We start from the raw sequence: 6,539 nt of genomic DNA on the forward strand, positions 1-6,539 counted from the left end.
AGTGATGCGGACGAGCATAGCCGGCGTGGAGCAGTTTGTGGGCGGTGCAGATGCTGAGCCGTGCGGCCGGCGACATATGTAGATGACGGCGAGCGGACGGTCGGCGACGGCGAGCGGACGGCCGGCGACGAGTGTGTAGACGACGGCGAGCGGACGGCCGGCGGTGACAACGGCGAGCGGACGGCCGGAGGCGACGAAGCTAGCAGCGTATGTATATGTGCGTGAGTGATGGATGGATTGATGAATAATGAGCGGTCAGCCGCAACAGATGGTCTGACTGGTATTTATAGGAGCGGAGAGAGCAGCAGAAGCCTTCAGCTGGATGCGCTCACGTCTACAATCGTGGGATCGTGGGAGCTTGCCCACGTTCTTCAGATCGTGCAGAAAACTTAGCCGAGTGGATTTCTCCTATACGATCATTTTTTTTAATGGGTTTGAGAGTTTAGTTGGATGGGCCCAGCTGACTATAATACGTTTAATGCATGCAGGGCCATACGTGTTTGTGGCCATGGGCTGGCTAATTACTTAATTAGCTTTTAATCTTGCCGCATAATTTACCCATGCATAACACATGCATGCACGTAGCTCATACTTGCACCATACATGTACGTAGCCATATGTATGACTGGGCTAGCTAGGCCAAATTAATTATTGTGACACAGGACAACATTTTTCGTTAATAATTATATGATGGCTTGCAATTTTCTTTACACATCATTGCGTGTTATATTATTTTACACGAACATTATCGTGCCAATATTTTTTAGCGGTGATGGAATAATAATGCTGGTAAATACAATATAATATTTGGCAATATTAGCGTCCGTGGATTTGTGCCAACGTCGGAATTTCGCCGTTGATGCTGGCGTATGTGTACGAAAGTCATATGTCCTCTAATTTATGCGACGGTATGGCTCCTTTCCTTTTATTTTTCGGGTCTGTTATTTTATATTGAGCAGCGCGACGGAAATTCAACATGATAATTTTTATCCACGTATCCAGTGATTCAATATTTTGTTTTAACATTTTATGTAAATGATTTTATTGGAATAATATCTAAGCACCGTGTTTCACTTTGGCCGAAATCAGTGTCAACAGATGCCCCTCGAGATCTTAATGCGAACACATATATTTATTTTGATTCGGATTAAGAGCTCGAAAGTATATGTATTTTTTTAGCGCTCTTCTATGACTTGGCTTAGCGTTGGAGGTGTAGCACGCTTTAAAGCAGCCGGCTTGATGTTCGGCCAGGTGCATTGTACGTGCGTTATTTTAAAAGTCTGTTATGATCCTTTAATTGGATAAGGACTTAATCCTGAAGGGTTGTTGGCTCAGGTTGGAAATTAGTTGAGATCCTCAAGGATAAGGACTTGCGATTTAAAAACAAGTTATCCAAAGCTAGCTTCTACTGCCGATATCCCATCCACGTACTGGCGAGCATCTCTCTTGCCGTCCGTGTAGTAACAAACCAAGCGTATTTTCTTCTATTTTCATATCCTCTGGGCTGCGGTTTGCTTGTAACTACGGCGCTTTGCCGATCTTGATCGGACTTGTTCTTCGGCCAACTTCGGGTACGTATCGCGATTGAGACATTGATAGCATCTGCCCTTGCGTCTCATCCCCGCATGCATTGAGATTTACCTTTCGGTTTCCTTGCCTTCTTGCATCTAAGTTTGTTTGATTGATTAGTCCACTATTTCCTTTGTGCTAAATTATTTTCTTAATCCCTCGTGAGATGTGCTTTCGCTGGAGTACAGATCTGAACTTTTAAACCCAAATGCTGGTAAGTTTGTGATTAATTCACTCATACATACTACAAGCACGTACATGACTTATGTACTCTAATTGCCCCTTTATTTTTTGTTCCTCTAATATTGTAGGAAGGTTGGGGTACGATCTGGCGGAACAATCGTATTTGATTTCGGACGTATACCTGTTCTCTGATTAGGTACTACCCCCCCATGTTTTTTCTTATGCATGTACCAGCCTCATAGATTAGATGAATGGTCTGTAAATGGATCCATGCACGTAATCTATCTTAGGAGTGCATCTTGTACCATAAGTGTGCAGAATTATTATTTTCACATTAACGTGCCGGCAAGCTATATACGAACTTGATCGATGTATCGTTGTCAAGATCATTTTTTTAGATATAAGATGCTGGCTTTAAGATACAGACTTACATCTTTCTCACGGTTGGCATGCCGGCAAGTTTGTACGAACTTGGTCCGTCATACAGCCGTGAAGACCGATGTATGTTAGTATTTCTTTAATCTTTAATTGATTTTCTTTTATATAACCTACGCAACAATTTCCTCACGAATGTCGTTCAGCCATTTTTTTAATATGGGCTTGGTCCGTCGAACGACCGTTGAGAACAACAAGCATAGCATGTATGTCGAAAATAGGATTTTTTTTCGGTTGGCGTTCCGGCAAGTCCGTATATCGGCTTGGTCCATCGTACAACTGCGGAGATGATTACAAGTGCCATGTATATTTATTATGCTAGCAATATGTTTTTTCTCATGGTGGGTGTCCCGGCGAGTCCCTATGTGGGCTTGGTCCGTCGTACGACGGTGGAGACAATTATAAGTGTCACACATATATTATGTCAAAAATATGTTTTGTTTTTTCACAACAAACACATCATAACATATACAACCTATGCTTGGGTGTGATGTTTTTTTATTTACTAAAGTGTTCCCTCTTTTTGTTTTACATACAGGGAAAGTATTGAATGGTTGGCCGAGAATAATTGCTAATAAAGGTAACACCATATTGACTTTCCCTTCTTCTTTTCTTATTTAACTAGGCGTTTCTTTTACACATATACATGCCATCGTATTCATTTTGTGCCTTTTTACATATAGATGGCGCATGGTGAAGGGTCTGTTCCTTCCATTGCACTATCGATTTGTCAGTTAACTGAGCGGCATCTATATGAGCCTACTACTAGTGAAGGGGTCAACATAGTGATCAGACAGCAGGTGCTCACACATGTGGATTTGACGCGCCATCCTCATGGTTGGAATGTGGGTTCTACTCTTAGTAATTATTCTTTTCATCCACTAGCACCCTATCCTAAGCCTGATCATGAAGCCTATACCCTAGGGACCAGGATGGTAGCAAAAGGTCTAGGTTGGGATGGTCACCCAGTCGAGTATGTTCCGCAACCCAAAGGCTATGTTGAGTGGGGCGTCTCCGTCTTGAATAACCATTCGTTTTGTTTGAAAGGAGAAGAGGAGAACTCAGATTACATATACGGGGCCATTTATTGCTCCCTCGGTGAATATGAAGTTTCAGATTCGTTACTAAGGTCACTACTGGAAAGATGGGATCCAGAAACAAATACCTTCCTTTTTTCATCTGGTGAACGCACCGTGACCCTGCTTGACATGCTTCTAATGTCGGGTCTTCCCTTAGTTGGAGATCCATACAAGGAATATGTTCCTACTATAGATGACCTAGAACCTTCAAAGCTTCTGTTCCCAGATTTTTTATCTGGCCTTTTAGAAGAATTCTATCAGCTCAGCCGTGAAAATGGCAGTGTGACTTTTCAAGTTTGGTGTGACAATTTCTATAACAAACGAGAGCGCACTTCATTTTCACCTCCCTTCGAGAACAACACCTATATGTTGCAGCTTCTATAGCCCACTGGCTTTGCTCTTACGTGGTTCTTGGCGGGGGGCCTTATATTCGGCCCGGTGTCCTTCTTATGGCCTCTTGGATCATTTCCGGTCGCAAGATCTCTTTGGCTCCTTCAGCACTTTGTTCATTATTTTATTCTCTTAGAAGGATCAGTATGCTCCCTGTTGCTCCCTCTTATGAGAAGAGAATTCGGCCAGTGCATTATATTGCAGGGTGGATGGGTCTTTATATAAAAAAGGCATATAAGGACAAAGTGAAAGGGAAACATCTTCCAGATGTTAAGCAATTGCCGATGCAACCAACCATGGTTAAAACTATGTTTCGGGTTCCCACAAGATTCAGTCCCGCTAAGGCACGCACTTTCCTTGATGACCAAGCCAATAATTTTTTGGAATCCTTATACTCCAAACAACTTAGTCGGGGTGGATCAGTTGCAAAGGTCCTTCACCATTTCTTCCCATCGGGGTATGCTTCCATGGAGGCGTGCTACTGATGTTGATGATCTTTGCATAGCCGAGCCATATCATCCCGATCGAGTTCCACGACAACTTACTTTGAGACAACAAGTGCCCTATGCTCCGTTGGTCAGCGTGTACACAAAGGAGGATACTGGAGTTGCATATGCGTATTGGTCACATTTGTTACGCTCAGACCAACGAGAGTTCCAGTACCTTCTTTATGATGCACATGAGGCATTTTCTTCTATGGCCTGGAACAACTGGTGGGTGGGATTTATGAAACCATTTAAAAACATTTTCAATACTCTTCATCCGGGCATTTCGAATGGTCCGAATTATAATCCGTAGAAACGTAATTTTCTGAAACACGGAGTGGAGTACATAGTTCCTCGCAAGCTTTCAGAAAATGATTTCGTTGTTATAAAGAAAGTCTCCGCCAGGGGTAAGGAAGAGCATATTGCAGCCATCAAATTGAATGAAAAGAGAATTATGGACCATTGGCGTCCCATTCTGTGTGGCTTTCTCTCGAATGATGAACCTTTAATCAACTCTAAAAAGGTGAGATATATACATCTATATATATATTTGGTACTACCATATATAGTTCGTTTGCTCCTTTCTTTGTCTCATTTTTTCTATATCTCTTTTTAATAGAAGAAGTGAAAGGTTAAGGATGCTGTCGCATGCTCTTCTTCTGTCCAAAAGACTTTGACTGATGGGAAAGAAGAAGCTCACATGACTGAAAATAGCTCTTTGGAGGACGCAAGGCCTGCTATCAGAAGAAAGATTAACACCATTGATGTTGAGAATGATTTTGGTCCAATAGAATTGGATGTGCCTCTCCACGTGGGTGACCTTAGCGGTGCAGTACTCGATGGGGGTACTAAGTGGAGACATAGATCATGGTCTAGCTACGTGACCAGATAATTTAATCGTGGATGATTATAGTGTATCGGGCTCGACTTCTGATCCTACCATTATTTCGCCACGTCCAGACTTAAACCTACCTCCAACAGCTGATGCTTTAAACACTCTGTCCGCCTCTACACATGGTAGCTTATATAGCTCTTATTCATGTGTTTGCTATACTGTTATTTTGTTTGCAAGATAATTTATTTATTTTGTAGAGGACGCTCCGTTTGTGGACGAGGAAACATCCACTCAGTTGGCGATGCCATCCACGGACGTTTCTTCTATCACTGAGCTTTTTGTAGAGACCATCGATAAGGCGTTGGCGAGGGCCATCGAAGGCTTAAATGATTCCACTATTGCAGATCCTCAGCGCGATGACATTCTTCAAGCAGTCTATTTGATGCTGCCGACCGGGGATACTGTTCCTCGAATTGCCACTGTTCGCACTGACTTGCAAAAACTCATTTCTTTTTCAAGTGAAATGCAAGGAGCCCGCAAAGGAATTGCTGATCATTCTCAGAAACAGGCTGAAGCTGTTAATGCAGCGGAGACGGAAAGTGGATTGTTGGGAGACACTTTGAAAGCTACGTCAAAGAAAATGTCAGCCTTGAAGAAGCAGCGTGAAGAAGAGGAGAATGTCGTGGAAGACCTTGGTGCGAAGCTGAAGGCAGCTACCTCCACGTTGTAGGCGACTGATGAAGCCATTACGCAGCTGGAGTCGGAACAATCAGCCAAGCAATCTGAAGCCAAGGAGCTGCGTGAAAAATTGCTTGAGATCAATGTGAAAGGTGTTCAGGAATTGAAGGTTCTTGAAGAGAAGGTATCCTCGCTGGGCGATGACATTGCAAGCATCATCGCAACTTAAAGAATTGGCATTCTGTGCCAAACTGAAACCCCCTTTTCTGCTTTCCTTTATTATTTACCCATTTTCCTTTTGCTTATCTCAGCCATGTCGTTTGTTCATTCACGTATGCTTGAGGACAATGCAACACTTTTATTTAGCTAGGCCCCTTGGTATGGACTTTCTGTACTAGCGCATGAGCTAGCTTAAGTGACCCTATACATTTCATGTTGCAACCTTTATTTATTTACATTTCCCCCCTTTTTATGACTCGAAGCCTTTTTTTTCTGTGTTTAATATCTACGTCATAGTTTAAACTTGTAAGATATTGGAGCATTTTTTTGTGTGTGCCCCAGTTTATACTCATGAGGGTGTGGAGTTTTTTTTTTTTGCATCGCAGTTTATACTCATAAGTCGTTGGAGTAAAAATAACAATTTATGCCACAGTTTAGACTCGTAAGTTTATTGGACCGTTTTTTGTGTGCCCCAGTTTAGACTCGTGAGGTTATAGAGTACGCTCGATGATTTATTTTCTTTGCAATTCAGTTTATACTCGTAAGTTGTTGGAGTAATTATTTTGTGTGCCCTAGTTTAGATTCGTGAGGGTATGGAGTATATATTTTTTCTTATGTGCCCCAGTTTAGACTCGTGAGGGTATGGAGTCTATTTTTTTATGCATA

At 42.4% G+C, this 6,539-nt stretch overlaps 1 long non-coding RNA gene across 3 annotated transcripts; it reads left to right on the forward strand.

Moving 5' to 3' along the window:
- The first annotated feature begins 1,338 nt into the window (after positions 1-1,338).
- LOC123049589 (uncharacterized) lies at positions 1,339-6,111 on the forward strand. Of its 3 annotated transcripts, XR_006423617.1 has the most exons (6): positions 1,339-1,571; positions 1,758-1,783; positions 1,881-1,948; positions 2,726-4,664; positions 4,761-5,158; positions 5,234-6,111. It is a non-coding gene; the product is annotated as an uncharacterized lncRNA (long non-coding RNA). The 3 variants fall into 3 exon arrangements; XR_006423615.1 differs by having other exon boundaries at positions 4,761-6,111; XR_006423616.1 differs by lacking the exon at positions 4,761-5,158 and having other exon boundaries at positions 2,726-2,767.
- Positions 6,112-6,539: the final 428 nt, after the last annotated feature.

Source organism: Triticum aestivum, chromosome 2D (genome assembly GCF_018294505.1).
Source record: "Triticum aestivum cultivar Chinese Spring chromosome 2D, IWGSC CS RefSeq v2.1, whole genome shotgun sequence".
Taxonomy (NCBI): domain Eukaryota; kingdom Viridiplantae; phylum Streptophyta; class Magnoliopsida; order Poales; family Poaceae; genus Triticum; species Triticum aestivum.